Raw genomic sequence first — 17,373 nt, forward strand, 5'->3', positions numbered from 1 at the left:
AAGGTGTTTAATAACGTGCAAATGTTGCAGTGCAGAGCACTCGATTTGGGCCGTGTACATTAGCTCTGCGAGTCACCTAATCAAAGCTGGGAGGGAAAATCACATACCTCTGGTGGCTAACAAGTTCTGATTTGGATTTTAGCTGGGAAGTCTGAGTTCAGTAATGCCAACCCACTTTGAAAGCATGGCTCTACCTGCCAAATATGTGTTGTAATAACAGTGTAGGATAGTTCTGGGATTTCCTGTGGGTCTTGTTTTTCCTGACTGATTTTTTTTTTTTTAATCTGAAGCATTGGGACCATATATACTGGTCATATTTTAAGGCAGAACATATTCTCAACCCAGCTCTACCTTAACTGAATTTTTCATGAGGGAATTCATTAGAATTTCTGTACACTGGAGCGATTAAAAAGCTTTATTTTGTGGGTTCTTTCCCATGATCATAACTCAGAAGAATTGCAGAAGGTATTCGCTGGACTATTTAGTAAGGGCACACTTGGCCATCAGTGCCCAGGGAGTCTGCAACTTTCCTGACGTCTCTTAAGCTCTCAGGGGAGTTATATAGGATTTGGTTTTCTTTCTTATTTTGGTGTGAACTCAAATGTACCTGAAAATATATTGAAGTTATGAATCACCTGGATACATTGCAGAGTTTATGGCAATAAAGGATATTTTTCTGCTCATAGTAACCATCTTAGCTGCTGACCAGGACTTGTGACATTTTGAGCTAGGCTGGCGTGGTTCGCGTTTCCTCACTAGCTATCAGGCAGGTACCCAAGCCTGAATCTTTGCTGTGGCTGCTGTAGACTGAAGTACTTCAGTAAACCATAACTGAGGCTGCCAGAGACGCTGTCAAGCGCGCAGCATTGGTTTCAGTGAAATTTTCACCTGCTGATTCCAGATTTGCACATGGCTCCAGCAGCGAGGCTGTGGATGTGGCTGAGCTTCCAGTCGCAGAGCTCTGTGCTGTGTCGCTGCTCTTGTCTGCTGGGAAGAAGCCGTGGGCAGGTCCCAATGAACTGACCAAAACATGAGCCAGACATCCCAGCTGCTTTGGAATCACCTTGATAATTCGTGCGAAGGAGAAAGGCTTCCTTGAAATCCAGCCATTTGCTGTAAGACGCTGTTCCTACAAATTTTCCTACAGGCTGAGGCAGGGACAATACAAGGCCAGGGACTCAGTGCAGGGGTTTTCTGGTGCCTTCAGAGCAACCGACTGCTCCTGTTCTGTTACTGTGGTTCACAGCTGTGCAATTACCAGCATACCTGTTCAATGAGGAGCAGAGAAGCTTAGCCTGGGACTCTGCAGCAGAGTCTGGAGTCCATTTGCCATTCTTCGGGCATGTCTACATGTTTGCTTTGCTATCTGAAGCAAGCCACTTGGCTAGAAGACTTCTAGACACATCTCTTCTTACCACATCTTCCTGTAGAAGTTATTTTTGTCTATAATATAATACTGATATTGCAATCTGTCTCCACTACTGACTTGCTGAGAGCTTCCAAGTTACTCCACCTGCCTCTGCACCCACAGGCACGGTTTGTCTAGCAGGTACCGTGCCCCCGGTGGGCTGCCTCCCACAGCTGGTGCGGCTGTCACAGCCACTGTGGTTTCTGCCTGGCTATTCTTAAAAAGTCATTTCAGCGGAAGATCCTCTCTTCTTTACTGCTGCTTGCTTCTTTTGGGGGGCACTGTGCTTTGTCCACCCTGTTTATTTGTGTATGAGGGGATACAGAGTTTGTTTCATAGAGAGCCCTTTTAATAGCAAGCCTACAGAGTGGGAAATCTTCAGTTTAGAGCTGGCTTTCACACAGCCCACCTGGGAGCAAAGTCAGACCTAAACAGCTGAAGAGTTGGCTCCTTTCCCCTCTGCCTCCTACCAGGCTCTGTGAAGGAACCACTGCTAGCCAGCTGAGGTGATCGATCCTGTGGGATTTGCTAATGGCAGTAAATCCTAAAGAGGAAGGAAGTGACTCTGGGCAGCAGTGCTGTGGAAGTACGTTGGTTTTTACAGTGCTTTCCTTGTGGTGTCCTTAGTCCTGTCCTGGGCTACGTGGTGCACAGAAGTCAGGCAAGAACTGATTTCTAGAGGTTTGGGGGCCTTCTGAGGTTTGCACCTGTGCATTCTGTTAGGGAACATTGTGTTAGGCCTCTCCTCATCAGTAGGTGTTGGAGATGTTATCTGTAAAGACCTAAAGCTCACTCTTCAACTTCTTTGCTAACTGAAATGAAAATATTTCCTTCAGGTCTTACTCTTTTGAACAAAAGCCCACAGGGTAGGTCATCGTACTGATCAAGAAAACTCCTTGAGGACTGAATGGTGGCTCCCAGTGTTACCACGGCCTCACTCAGCCCTCTTCTGTTGCAAAGCAGCGGGCACCCAGCAGGTGCCAGCTCCTTCCTCAGCAGGCTCCGTGGCTGGCACAGGGCAGAGCGGTGCCCCTGTGGTGACTGGCATTCAGGTGCCGTGTCTCAGCAACAAGTCTCTCCTGGCATCCTGCGCTGCTGTGTCCCTCCTCATTCAAGTATCCTGAGTATCTCCTCCCTCCTATGCCCAGACAACAAAATGAGGCTTTGGGTTTCGGAAAGAAGGAGGTTTCTGAGGGCAGTGTTTTGGCACAGGGTAAGGCAAGTTCACACCGCCTGGGCCGAGACACCACGCTGTGTGACAAGGTGCCAAACCACACGGCTGCCGCAATGGGTGCTTGCTCTGTTCCCTGCTGGTCTGCCTTGGGGAGGTGTTGCTGGTGGCTTTTCCTGTGGTGCTGGGCCTGCTTCTTGGCTCCCGAGCTGCTGCTTGCGGTGCCACAACGTCCTAGGGCTTTTTTCTGCACTGCTCTGTCTACAGCAATGCCACGTTACGAGGTGCATGCTCTATCTGCTGATGTCAGCACGAAAAGAGGAGAAGGAAATCGTCTTTTCACTTAAAGTGTTGTAAATCAGCCCAGTAAACCAGACTATACATTATGCTTTTGTTACCGAGAGTTAAATTACAAGGAAATGAATGGTGCATAATAATTCCCCATGTCACTGAATTCTCCGCTTCTCAGCAAAATAGTCTCTCCCGCGGCAGGTTGGCAGTGCTTGGCCCATCGCTGTGGAAGAGGCGCTCTCTAGTGGCCCTGGGTCTGAAAAATTGCTGCTGGGTGGTGGCAGAACAGCTCCGGAGAGATTCATCTAAATGCGGGGAAGGGTGATTATGACAGAAAGTGGTGTTTAAACAGGTCATGTTATCCCAGTCCGAGATCAGTTTTGGAGAAATGATACGTTCCCAAGAAGACGAAGGGGGTCTTTTGTATTCACTGAAGGCACTATTAGTTAAACTGTGAGCTTTGTTTATCATGCTTGCAGCCTCATTTCATCAAGGAGAAAATGATCACCAATACCTCCATGTACTGAAAAGTACTGGTTATTTGTTTCCACTTGGCATCTGCTGATCAGCACCTCAAGAGCTGTGCTTCCTTCAAGTGGGTTTGATGGCTGAAGACTGCAGTGAGTGAGTACTGCTGGCTGCCTGCTGGAGATTTAACAACTCGGTTGGAATAGATCACGAAAACAAAGCTTGGAAACAGACAAAACATTTACGTAAGCACAGCTGACCGTCTCCATGTGCAACATGTGTACGGGGCTGTGTATGGCTAGGTGTAACTAAACCTCTCTCTTGTGCCAGCTTTACAGATCGCTAGAGCTAACGTTGTCAACAGGAATCTTAAAGCAAAAATCCCATCATCTGGCACTGTTCTGGGGGTATGGGAGCTCAGAAAGGGGAAATCCTTCTCTCAGACTCATTTTCTCAGACAGAAAGGGCACCCAGGAAAAGGGTTGTGCTTGCAGCATTACCTGCCCTGCCCATGCAGCTGCATCCCCCTGCAGAGCCTCTCGGTGCAGCTCAGGGAGGGATGTGTCAGCAGGGGAAGGCGGAGCAGCAGGGAGGCATGCGTGGTGCATCTTTTCAGTCTCCTCAGCTTGAGGCTAGAAGGTGTCTGCACTTACAGGAAACCTTTTTCTGATATTGCTCCTGTGGGAGAGGCTGACAACAAAGAGAGAGACCAAGGAAAGATTTAGCTGGAAACAAAGACTGGTACAGAAGTGCTGGGGCCTCGGTTCATGTCCCTTTGGATTCCCTAAAGCATCTGCTAGTTTTGGGCAGTAAGCCTTACAGCCTGCTTTGGTGGGAGAGTCACTCAAGGGTGGTTTGTCGTGTTTTGGGCAATAGGGCCTGCTGCAGGGTGGTGGTGTGAAGGAGGTGACCTAGTGCATGGTGTCTGGAGGTATATTGTTGGCACAGTGTAGCACTAGCTCAGCCCTTCTGAATTCAGCAGGATCACAACACTGGCTGAGAAAATCTTTACTAGAGATACAGAACTTGCAGGCTGGATCAACAAGAGCACCATCCCTCTTCCTCCTAGCTGGATGCTAAAAAATTAAACTGCTTTAGAGCTCCTTTGTGGAATATGGTGACTGAGTTGTAATTTGTTAGGCATTAGAACAGGCTGCCCTGGGAAGTGGTGGAGTCACCATCCCTGGAGGCCTTTAAAAGACGTTTAGATGTAGAGCTTAGCGATATGGTTTAGTGTTTGACTGTTAGTGTTAGGTCAGAGGTTGGACTCGATGATCTTGAGGTCTCTTCCAACCTAGAAATTCTGTGATTCTGTGATGCTGTAATTTGGCTTTTGGAGCTGTAAGCTGAAGAAACCAATGTGCAAAGAATGCGCTGATCTTACACACTTAGAAAACTCGGTGTCCATGCCATGCACATACAAGCATATGATTCTAGCTGTGTGGGCAACAGGATGATATCTTCAGAGACCACCAGTCAGGCTCACAAACTACTACACCATCATCTTGGAAAAACCTCGGCTCAGGAACACAAGCCTGTTGCAGTTACCAGACCCAAATGGTCCTCAGCCCAGCTCCTGGGTGGTGCTGCTGTCTTTGGTGCCACCCAAATGCATGTGAAACAACCCCTGCATTGCTCAGTTCTGCAGCTTGGTGTTAACAACAAGATGTGCCCAGTGCCCAGCACATGAGATGTACACTGCAGCAGTTTGGATGCAGTTTCATTTCTGTAGTTTGGCTGTCTCTGCCAAGAGGGAGGAAGCCTCCAGGGGATAAGCAAGGCAGCTCTGGAGGGCAGTTACTCTTCAGTTTTAATCTAGTCTTTCCATATTTCAGCAGACTTCACTTCGTGCTGTCTGTCTTCAGCAGCATCTAGCCCATAAGAGCACAGGAATGTGTAATCAGGGGACTTTGTTGTCTAAGTACCTATTGTTTTCATTTTGCAAAAGGTGCACATGGATAACACGAAGAAATGAGAGATTAAAGGATGGGGATGTGTGAGGAATTGGCTGTCTGAGCTTCTAAGCAGAATGAGAGAGAACTCCATTTGGAAACCTTTTGCCCCCTCTAATAAACACCGTAAGACATTGTTTTGTATTAAGAACTAATGTATGTGGCTCTCTTTTTAAGGATAAGAAAAGAAAGAAAGAAAATGCTTTGTTTCTCCGAGGCACCATATGTACCACATGCTGCAGTTGCTATGGTAATTATTCGCATTTTATTGAATAGCACTGCGAGGGGTTATACAGAAATGAATCTGACTGGCCAAAGTGCTTGTTAGAATGAATATGTCCAGTTATTTATAAAAGCTTCCATGAAGCACTTGAAGAAAATAAGTGTGTTAGGGAGAGGAAGGGAAGGAGAGGAGAGGGAGAGCGTTCATAAAGCAGGCACCAACATGGTAGCCTAACCTCTTTTCCCCTTGATGGCAGAGACGGCACCCCATGAGTTTTGGTACAGAAGAACCAGCACACTAACTTGCAGTTACTTCAGTTATTAAGTTGTTAGTGGAGGAAATGTGTAGTAATTTCTACAAAAAAAGAAGAAAAAAGTAGGGGGGAGCCAAAGTTGGGGGCTCCAGCAGGACTAAAAGGGTCAGCTGTGGTTTGCTGCACTTGAATACCTTTGTGCTTTCCTTGTCCTGGTTGGGTCAGACAAAGGGGCCTCTCTTTTTAGTTTTTGTGTGCTTTAAGGCTGGCTTTTCAAGGGGAGCGATCACCTCCTGAGCAGACTGAAATCCCAGGAGAGTGAGTCCCCTGTGAGATACCAGCCTCCAAAGTTTTGGAGCGAGCCAAATCCTCTCTGGCTGGAGGCTACAGCCCAAACACAATCTGTAACCAAACAACTCCATGCTGGTGTTTCTCTGAAACGTAATGTTGCAGTTAATGGAGCTATCCATGCAAAAAATATTCCCAGGCGATGTAAATAAATTATCAGGAATTAATTTAGCTAATTAATTTGATTGCTGTAAATTGATAAAATTTTACCAAATGCATAAATCATATCCGTGTATTTTCTGTAAGGAGGTGATTAGTGTGCCTCGGTGTCAGAGGCACAGATAGAGCTCGAGGCCTTCCTGTGGTTTAACCTGGAGAAACGTGCTCTTCCCGTGACACGAGTGCAATGATGTCCTTGCACTGGTTGCAGCTCCAGAGGTGTTTGCGTGGATGGCCACCTGCAGTGCCTGGATTACACTGGCTTGGGAGGGATTTAATTGGGAAGGCCACTTACAGACCTGTCAATGCTGAACTGCTGATTAACCTTGGCAGCACTGTTTCAGGGCAATTACCATCAACCAAACCCCTGCCCTAGTTTGCTGAATCTCGGGAGGGTCACCCGTGCCCTGGGAGTCCATGCCAAAGGAGTGCTTTGTAGGACCAGGGCCTTGTGTCAGGGTGCTGCAGAGGAGGTGAAGGTTGGCTGGAGTTCTCAGGAGCGAGGCTACCACTGATTTCACAAGCTCTGGTGCTGCTGGGTCAGCTTTTAGTGCTGTGCTTGGGTAACCCGTGCTGCAGTGGGGCTGTGGTGTGTGAGTGGGGTTGGGAGGGGATGAGGCTTGCACCCTGTGAACACCTCAGTAACAACATCTTTGTTGTTAGAAAGTGTCTGCTGGTTAAACCTGCCGGTGGCACCAGGCTCCGCAGCAGAGAATTCAAAACGGTATTTATTGCCAGTCTGGGAACCTGGTGTGAAAAGATGTGAGAACAAGGTACAAATTTCTACATCTTTTTATGAGTAATCCGTTGTACAAATGTAGAATGGGGAACAAAGGTATAGATAGCAACTTTGCAGATCCGTGACTCAGAACCATGATGGCATCGTAACAGAAGCAGGTGCACGAGCATAGATATAGATGTATAGCACTGTCAGTACAATATGGACAATGCTTTTTTGCTGTACTTGGTACTTGAATTAAGTATTCTGTTTGGGATTCTGTAATTCAAGGTTTGGATTGCCTGGTTGGAAGCAGAGATGACTGACAGCAACAATCACAAGTTCAGAAATCGTGGCTGGTGAGGGCAGGCTGAAGGGATTGAGGTAGTTGGTCCACCAGAGGGTACTTAGGGGAGATATGATATATCTATGAGCAGAAAAAGGTTTGCTTCAAAGAAAAGGGTATAATCTATTTTCCTTGCCCGTAGTAGAGACGAGGAGAAGGAATGGGCTTAAATGGAGCACGAGGGATCCAAGTCCTGATTAGGAGAACCTTTTGCACTGCCAGGCTAGGGGAAGGCAGGGTACTGCAGGAGGCTCCAGTCTGTGGGGCACGGAGTGGGCAGAGGTTGTCCTGTTCGAGGAGGTGGAGGTAAACAATTCCTATTAATTCAAATTTCAAGCTTGCACAAGGACTGGGCCTTGGATAATGGGCTTTTCTTTCTGGTTGGTGCTTCTACCTTGAAGGGGTCTCACGAGTTATTAAAAAAAAATCACAGACAAAGTAAAGTGGAGCATGGGGAAAAGAAGAATTCCTTAAGAAATGGTGTGTGCCAAACAGAAGTCCAGCTAGGTTGGCTTAATGGGGGGAGAATTGCAGGGATGTCTTCCCCTTCAGAAAGCAGGTTGATTTCTGCTGAACATGCATGTGACTGACGTTGAATTCAACTCCCCTGTGAGAGTTAGGGCTTCGCTTTGGGAGCCAGGCTCTGTGCTGTGCAGGCTGGGGAGAGGTCGCTGGCTATGGGCAGGAGCCATGGCCCCGTGCCTGGGCCACTTTTTTAGGTGAGGAGGACGTCTGAAAGCAGATGCGGTGTAAAGGAAGAGGCCTCCCAGGTGTGCCCGGCACTCTGCAGCCTGCTCTCTGCTAGACACGCTTGGGCTCCCCAGGCAGAGCACTGGGGGTGCGTGCCTGGGGCGAACCTCTCAGGGCTGCCATGTTCTCTGCTGAGCACAGGCTGAGCTTTGCCCCCAGGCCTCAGCTCGGTCCACGTGGAGCTGCTGGCCTGGCCGGGGCCTCAGTCTGGTTGTGGGGCAGCCTCTGGGAGCAGCAGCCAGCTGGGGGTGATGGAGGAGGAGCCCACCACCAGGTCCCCAGGGAGCAGATGGCATCTCGTGCCACCAGGTAGCCTCTTCTGGTAATCAGGGAAACCGCTTTAACAAGCTGTACTGGGGGGTCTCCACACCAAGGGCTCTCCTGGCTCCCGTGTTTGTGCTCGCTTCAGATGGGATTTCACAGTCGTTCTCTCCCTCTGTTCAGAGCTCCCCCTTTGTGCTACAGAGGAGGCGTGTTTTGTCTGGGCGCGGGATTTGGTCTGCCACCTTTGGAGAGCCATCTTCCAAGCAGATGGAAGCGAGATTCAGCAAGCGACCCCTGCAGCCCGAGACAGAGATGCTTTTTTAGCTAGCAAGCGGGGAGCTTCTTTTGCCTGCAAGGCTGTGTCCGTCTCCTCACCAGCTCTCACTAATTATGTCAGCTTGTCTTTCACCCAACTTCCAGCCGCTCCTTTTCAATGCCCACATCTGTGACTACCAATTAACACACCAGCAAGTCGGCACAGCACTGCCAGGCAGCCCCCTGTAGCCATAATGGCATTCAAATACTGTTTTGACCTGAATGAATTCCCTTTGTTGGACACTTGGAGCCTTATGGAGGCTATAATCACAATGGTAGCCTTGGTGCCGCAGATATCACTTAGCGGTGATGTTCTGAGGACAAACAGGATTACAAAGCGGTCCGTATGCCCTGATATTCACCACTTAGGTCATTTAAAAATCTTTAAGAAATCATTATAGCTGAAGCTGAATTGTACAGTGTGTGATTACATGCTCGCTGCTAACAGCAAAGCTTGTCGCTTGCCATGAGAAGCAGGCAGCGCACGAGCAGAATGTATTTTTGAGCAGCATGTGACATAAATAGCAATCTTTGGGGGGCTCGCCATTGAAAACATCACCAGAGACTCAGCTGCAATCTGAAGGGCTTGGTAAAGCAATGTTTTGAGAAGAGATAGTAGTTCAGCCCATGAAATATTTAGATAAGGCACTAAGGATGTGGTGCTCAGCTTCCCAGAAGCACGCAGGGCACCTGGCGATGCATTATTAACAGCTTAGGAGTGCGGTGCTGGGAGGGCAGGAGAGCAGAATCCAGAGGGATGGGAAGCTTGTGCTGGGGAAAGAGATTTTGTAGGAAGCCCTGGGCTGGAGGGGGGTGAGCGCAAAGAAAGCTGGTGACTTAATAGGAGAGGAGCCTAGCCATTACTGCAGTAATGAAGAGTGCCTGGGAGGCATATTCAGGTTGCTGGGGGCAGAAATGTCAGAGAAAAGGATGCCTGAGGGGAGCTGAGAGGCTCAAGGAACTGATAAATGAAATGGGAATTGGGAGTGCATTGACAACTTTTCACCTTTCTTTACAACCAAGTAATTATTGCCCTGAGAAGGCCGACTTGAAAGCTTAGGCCGAGTTTGTTGTTGAACGTCTGGCTCCCAAACACTGCCTGTAGTTACCTTGCTCCCCAGCAGCTCTTCTTCAAGAAGGGCTCCAATCTCCCCAGGTGCTGATTGCTTTGTTCCCAAGCTACAAAAGCTCTCAAGTGCCTGCTTTAAGCGGAGCAAGAGTAGCCCACCGAGCAGGAGCACAAAACCAACAGTGAAGCACCTCAGTAAGCGGGCGCAGGAGCCCTGTATGAGAAGAATCCCTCATGCCAAATCAGCTGCATCCTCTGCAGCAGGGCTGGCAGGACTGAGCCAGGCTCCACACCGCTGCTTTTCAGTGTGCCAGAGGTGCACGTGGGGGACTGCCACCTTGGGGGCTGCCGACCAGCAGCCTCCCCACACACTAGATAGACTTTCAAAATTAAGTCTCTGTCTTAATTTCCCAAGACTGTCTGAGCGAGTGGTTTTCTCAGGAAAGACTTCATGAGATTTTTATGGAACTGGCGTCATTTGAAAGCTACTGACCTGGGGACATGCAATGTATTTTTGAGAAAGTTAATGGGAGATCAGCTGACCTCTGCAGTCAGAAAGGGAAGGAGGGAAAAACACAAATGCCTTTGTGCTTTTAAGAGGAAAATAAAAGGTTTAAAACTTCTTGAATATGTAAGCCTAACACAAGTGCAAATCAGTAACTAATTCTTTGAAAGGCTGTTTGGGGAACCTGTGTCTTCCACTAGTGCTTAAAGGCAGGGACCTTAAAGACAGGACCAAAAAGAAGGGAGTAAAGCATTTCAGCTCTATATTATAGCTTTTCAGGGCTGTTTTACTTTTATTTTTTCTAACTTGTGGAAAATTAAAGTAAGAACAAGTCACGTCAATGTCATATGCCCGTTTTCTGAGTGTATGCTCAAATCTCTCACCTAAGTCACTAATGAAATGAAAGATGACCCTGGACAGATCCATGCTGGATCCTGCTTCAAGTATTCCTCCAGCTGGGGAGAGAGCCACTAACGGTATGTATTCCTTTTGCATGATTTTAACCAGTCTGGCACTCATCTTACAGCAATTTCTTCGATGCTGCATTTCTGTAGTTATTTGGAACAGCATCAGAGAAGCTCACAGTATGTGCTTCCCCGGGAGGATCCTGTCGAAATGGGATTTCTGCTACATTATTCTGAATTGGTGTTGACAGGACAAGGTGCCACAAAGGTTGGGGCAAAGGGTGGAGATGAGAAAATGTAAGAGTCAGCATGAGACCTTGGCTGAACAGGAAGCGTTTAGAGATGCTGTGCTGAAAGCTGAGTGTAAAGCCTGTGTGCAACCTTGGTTGGGTTACCAGGGGCAAGATCCCAGTCACAGATAGCACTTGGTCTGTGTGCAGGAAGGGGGTAATATTCAAAGAGATTGAACAAGAAGTGAGGGAGTCTTGGGTTACAGCAAATGGCAAAATCTCTCAAAAGAAAGTTGAAATGACAATACATTCTGACATGTACAAAGTAAAGGCTGTATCATGAACGTAGGCAGAACAAATAACGAACACTTTCAGACAAAAAAGAGAATAAGGAGCAAGCAGTGTTTTTAAAATGGTGAAACTGTTTTGTTAAAAAAAAAAAAAAAAGAACAAAAACCAAAAAACAACAACTTTTCGCTTTTCCCTTTTTTCTATATCTAAAACTAATTTGTCAAAACGTTCCACTCAGTCGCATAGCCTGGAGCCACCTGAAATATGTAGATTATTATTTTTTTTTTTTTGCAAATTGAACTTTTATTGAAATTGCTTTAATTTGATTCATCTTCAACTCTCAGCTGCTGAAGTGTGGACTGGAAATGTAGGCTTCCATGAGCTTAATGACGCAGGGGAAGAGGAGGAGCTGGAAGAAAGGGGGGGGAGGGGGGTGAAAAGGAAGATAACATAGTGAGAGGGATAACAAAAATATTAAAAAGTTTTTTCTTGTGAGGATGTATGAGGGAGAGCATGAGGGCATGTGGAGAAAGGTACAGGAAGGCAGAGTGTGGGAGCAGCTAAGGAAATGGAGATCTGTAGGTGCAGTGAAGATCCTTTCCTCCCACCTCTCTTTTTTTAAAAAAAAAAAAAAAATCCTTTCTCGTGCCCCACACACTCCAGGAATCAGTGAGGCTCCTTTCCTTTCCCTTTTCAGGAATGGTTCATTTTGCTTCTTGCAGCAGAACTGGCTCCAAATGTAATTATTTCCTGCTGTCTCTGTGCGCTTACCTATGCCTCCCGGCCGGGTCCTGTGTTTGGCTAGCACAGACACCCCCACTTCCCTCCTCCCCCATGCAGTGTGGGTCCCTGTAAGAAGTTTTCCCAAGAGGTTTTCAAATGTCCCTGCAGGGTAGGTTTCCTCTTTTAGGCCTCAAGGTTTTATGACAACGCATTCACCTTTGCTTTCAGAACAGTTTACGCTGGCTCTGCTCTTTTCTCTTCTTTTTGGATATTCTTTTATTCAAACAACTCCTGCAATATGTATCATTTCAATTACCCTGGAGGTTTACACAGTGCTTACAATGAACTGAGCTGTGCTTCCAACTTCTGCCCATTATATTCTGACAAAGCAGCTCAGAGGCAAGGCTGTGTGGCTGGTGAGCAGTGTGGGAGGCAGGGTTCAAAGAGAAGGAGCTCATAAAATAGTTACTCATAACTCTTCCCTTTGCAGGGTCTAGCTGTCTTGCAATATTGAAATTCAAGATGCAATCAGGGGCTGGAGACCTTGTTTTAGAAGAGGTTTTTGCTGAAGGTAATAGGGGAGATGTAAATCTGCTGTTTGTTTATGCTCCTGGACAGTGAGAACATAGGCAATTGTTATTCCGAGCATTCGCTGAATACATTGAAGTTTTATTGTATAGAAGATTTGTTTGGCTAAAGATTATCCAACATGCAGACAACTACTTCATGGGAACTTCTATATCTGCAGGGCTTTTGGTTTGTTTCAGTGCTTGCCAGCTCCCCAGTCCTTGTCCCATCCTAATCAAAGCGCTAATCATAACAGCTGTAAAAGCCTGGGAAACTGCCTGTTGTAACCAAAGGTTTCCATCCATTATTTAAAACCATGTTTGCTACAGGAAAACCGGTGGTGTCCACTGTGACTGCCAGCCCCTGAAAAAAATGCACTGCATGCAAACAGAACATCTTCTGCTTTTAGAAACGAGGATTCCCCAGATGGGTGCCTTTGGAGATAATTTAGTGGTGCCCTACTCCTTGCCTTCATCAGTGCATGCAATCTGGTAACATCTTGCAAGCACACCTGGCAGGAGAGAGGATCGTATTATAAATGCTTAACAAAAGGATCTCCCTTTCTTTTCTCTCCTCCTCCTGTACTTACTAAGCTAATTACTTCATTTTAAAAAAGGGAAAAGCTCTTCTCTCTTCATCCCTTGCATGCCTCCCATCTTTCTGGCTTTTTCTTTGAATGCCGTGTGCTTTGACTGTGAAACGACAAGGTAAAAAGCTCACATTCACTTTCCAGTTGGAATTTTAAGGCTCGATTTTTTTCAAACCCAGCTTTCAGCTGTTAGTGGAGGGTCAAGCCTCTGCAGACAAAAGCTTTCAAACTTCAGAAGACATAATTCAGCAAGATTGGCTGAGGTGCCGATGGAAGGGAGGTCTGACCACGTCTCCCTGTGGTTAAGGATGACAGTGCAGATAAGAACTCACGTTGTTAATGGTTGCAGCCTTTCACCTTCTGACACCTGACTTGGTCAGGACTAAGTTTTTGTCACCTTGAATGATCATTCCCCCAGATACCAGAGACTTTGGCAGAGGGTCCTGCTTCTCTGATTACAGCTGAGATATCAAAAGGCAAGTGGGATGGGTACAGCCTAACATGGCTATTTTTACCTTGAAAGAATAATAGTTACTCTGATTTTTTTAGATATCTGAAGCCTTTTCTTTTCCCATGTGCTACTGCCTAACTTACTGATAACTTCACCTGGGGTGGGAGAGACCACCACATTCTTACAAAAAACCTGCCTCTTCAAAATGGTATTTTGGGGAATAACAGCAGGAGCAGCAGCAGTCAGCTCAGCCATAGCAGGCGTGCCGGTGTTGTTCTGTGAAAGCCTTGCTTCTTCCCTGCTCATGCTTGTTTGCATTCCATCTTTTGCACAGCTGGAATGGACAGGGGAGAATTAATGCTTTTTATTTAATTAAAAAAGCTATTTAGGTAGCAAGCAAATTCATCAAGAAACAAATTCAGCAAGCAGCTTTTCCTTAACTTCAGAATGGTTTTTTATTATTGATGGTCTTTTTGCAACGACTCAAAGCTCTGCTGAATTTAGGATCTGTTTGGAGTCTTCCTAAACTTCCTAAAGAAAGAAGGGGATTTCATGGCTTATCTGTTCCTTTAGGACAGGACATCTCCGCATCTTCACTTTTGGTAAATTTATTTTCCAAACCAGATCTATATTTGGCTGTCCTGCTGTTTAGAAGCAGACTGCCCACTGAACGTTAGGCTAACCATCCTACTCCTGTGGTAGAAGGTGTCTGTCCGTCATGCTGACAGACTGTTTGCACGTGCACAGCCATTATTTGTCAGTGCTTTTCCCACCAATTACTTGTCAACCTTTTACCCATTGTCAACCCAACCTTACAATCAATCCTTCATTGTTTTTTCTGATCTTTTGTTGGATTGCAGGGACTGAATGTGCAAAAATTGCAAAAACAGGGAGCTGAAATGACAATCTTTTAGTTGTAATACAAGCAGTAGCATCTTTTGATGTAGACTCTCTTAATGAATTAACACCTACTTAGCAATGCTAGGAAAATGTATTTCCCAAGTTCCATTTTGCAGCCAGACACGTATCCCTTATTGTTGCTTCTTGGCATGCTGCCCATGGTGTTGATCTCTTCCTACTGAATTAGCCCTACCCTAGGCAGCATTTCTCCCTTTCGCTATACATGCTTCATCAGCACAACTGGATATCTCTCTAAGCATGGTACCCTTTGCTGCTGCCTCTCTGCCCTTTCTTCCTCAGACCACAGAAAATCCATCTGTCAGAAACTCTAAAATTACTTGTTCTGTGAAGTGAAATCTTCAAAGCCTTCAAATATCTAGTATATGAAAACTCTTGCCTTTATTCCATTTAGGATTACGGCCAAAAAAAAATTAATAATAATAAAATGGCAAGACAGTTGCTTTCTTGCAAAGAAAATAGTTATTAACCTTCAGAATAAAAGCAGATACAGTCTCAGCGATGAACTTTTTCTCCAGAGAAAGTGTGGGGAAGGCAATTGCTGTGGACAGCGACAAGTAACTTGTAGAAGAGCAACAGCTCCCACAAAGGTTTGTCGCACTTAAAGAGGAGATGAAACTACACATTATAACGCTGGCCTATTTTGGAGTTACCAGAAATCCTAGTTTACATCAGTGATTTGCAAACAGACCCTCTCCTGGCATCGTGTCAAGAAAAACTGTATATAAAGCTTTGCAGCTCTGCAGTTGCTTCTGACTTTGGTGACTTTCTCAGAGGCGTGATCTGAGGGGTGTTTGTAGCAGAGCCTTCTGGACTATGTTTAAGTTTCAAGTTGCTCAATATTTACTTTCATAAGTGCAATATATTCATTTTCAATGTATTCATGTTACTGACTTCCACTTTGTTACGCTTGTACTCACTGAGACATGCCTGGGTGATTAGTGTAAGCAGACTCAAACCAAATGGCAGTCGTGTCGGGGGGAAGCTGTAAAACATACCTTGGCTGAGCACTTCGGAAGGGAAGGTTTACGCTGCTTTGGAAAGGCAGCTTCGTCTGTCTACTGCATATAAACTGTGTAGGAGCAACTCACGGGACATGATGAAAAGGAGAAACAGGCAGAACAGCAGGATTTTGCCCCAAATCAGGTGTCTGCATGAGAGCAAACAGAATATAAAGAAACATGGCCCAAAACACTGCTTGATGAGGGAACTACAGAAAGCAGAGATGTAGTAACATGAGGCTTTGCAAGATTAAGAAAAAACAGTTTACAACAACTGTGCACCTCAATATAAGTTTTAAAGCACCCTGTCACCTTCTAACTTCCCTTTTCTTGCTATTCTTCAGTCTTTGCTGGAACGTGGAGCCTTCCAGGTTCTTGGCACATTTCTCTGCTTCCCCAAGAGTGAAAGTGCTGTCAGCTTTGCAACCAGAAGTGGTTCCTGCCCTTGGGGCTTTCCTTCACCGATTTCTCTTTAAATATTTGTTCACTTCAGATTTTGCAGGTTTAGGTCTTCGAGCCCCATTTGGGCCCTCGTCCTGCTGTTGGCACTGAAGCCCCTGACAAAGCTCTTTCTGGCCTGAGGACTGGTGGGATCTTTTTCAGGAATTAGCAGGAACAATTCATCCTCATTCCAACAAGAGAAAAAAAAAAAAAAAAAAAGGCTTGGTCAGTGCCTTGTCCAGAGAGCCCAATGCAGGCTTCCCTTACTGCTGACAGCTCTTACCTGTCTGCCTTCTGAGCTGCACGTTGAGAAGCACAACAGCGAATAGGCTCTCTCCAGCAGAGGAGAAAGGGCTAAATTTTAGATAAACCTGAAAGGAAATTAAAACAAATGTTTCAAACACTTCTAGTTACTGCCCCTATCATGTTACTGATGTCAAAATACTGCCGCTCTTTGCACTGCTGCACACTTCACGCTTTTGGGGGATTCATTTATTGACAGTAGTCTGGAAGTGCGTTTTGCTCTAAGTCAAGGCCACAGAGATTCAATTAAATATTTTCCAGCTTTCATTGCCTTATTTGTGGGTTTCATCCGATATTTGCATTCTCTTTAGTCACATCCTAAGCTCTCAGCCTCCCAAATGCCCCTCCTGTGCCAGGACAGGCAGGAGAGCTTTCATAGGCTCCTGCAGGAACCACTGGGCTGTGAGCTGGGATCTCATTGCATCGATGCAGTTGCTGGATGGCTTCAACTAAGCTTCTTGTCAGCTCATGTGGAATGAGAAATGGTCAGCAGGGGCTGTGAGTTCCCTGAATAGAGGTACCATCAGACCGAGGAATGACAAATTATTTTCTCTTTCCCAATGATGAGGATATCATAAAAACCAGCCTACTGTGGCACTTCTTACATGTACTTTCCAGGATGAGGTCCTCAGGTGTCGTTCACCATTTTGGTGAAGATCACGCACAGCCAGCTGGTTTGGGTGGCAATTTGCGTTTTAAGATCCACAAGTGCTTGCTAGAAAGAAAAAAAGAAAAAAAAAAAAAAAAAGTTTTCTCATGGAGGAGAAATCTCCAAGGCCAGATTTCCAAGGCAAGCACCCCAGCTCAGGAGTGCCCTCGGGAACAGACTGGCTGTGCATCCGGCCTCGCTGCAGGCTGACCTGCTGCTGCTGCACACTCACAGAATCCCTCTCCAGAAAGGCTGTAAACACGGTGTTTTCTGATTTCTAAAAGGCCCTGAAAAAACAAAGCTCACTCCAGCAATCAAGGGAGGCTCCTCATCCTGGGCATTAACACAGTCCAAATATGGCCCCCCTCTCTTTCTTACAGTGAGGCAGGGAGGTAAGACAGAGGCTAGAGCTTATGTTTTGGTGACTTGGGTATCCTAAAATGGAAGAGGCTGATGTAATATTGTTTATTTTAACTGAAGGTATTTCCATGGTCCTTATCGCTGCAACATCTGAGCCAAGGCCAAAACTCCACTTTGTGTCAGGTCTGCAGAGCTGGGAGCGGGCA

General features: G+C 46.2%; 1 protein-coding gene and 1 long non-coding RNA gene across 2 annotated transcripts in view; one reads left to right on the plus strand and one right to left on the minus strand.

Moving 5' to 3' along the window:
- RAPH1 (Ras association (RalGDS/AF-6) and pleckstrin homology domains 1) overlaps nucleotides 1–17,373 on the plus strand; it is a 336,299-nt gene that overhangs the window by 26,692 nt on the left and 292,234 nt on the right. The window lies entirely within an intron of this gene.
- Nucleotides 14,308–17,340, minus strand: LOC311438988. The gene is made up of 5 exons (XR_014694488.1): nucleotides 17,186–17,340; nucleotides 17,019–17,094; nucleotides 16,764–16,873; nucleotides 16,139–16,226; nucleotides 14,308–16,039 (listed from the first exon to the last, which is right to left on the minus strand). It is a non-coding gene; the product is annotated as an uncharacterized lncRNA (long non-coding RNA).

This window comes from Aythya ferina (assembly GCF_964211825.1).
Source record: "Aythya ferina genome assembly, chromosome: 6".
In the NCBI taxonomy this organism is placed as follows: domain Eukaryota; kingdom Metazoa; phylum Chordata; class Aves; order Anseriformes; family Anatidae; genus Aythya; species Aythya ferina.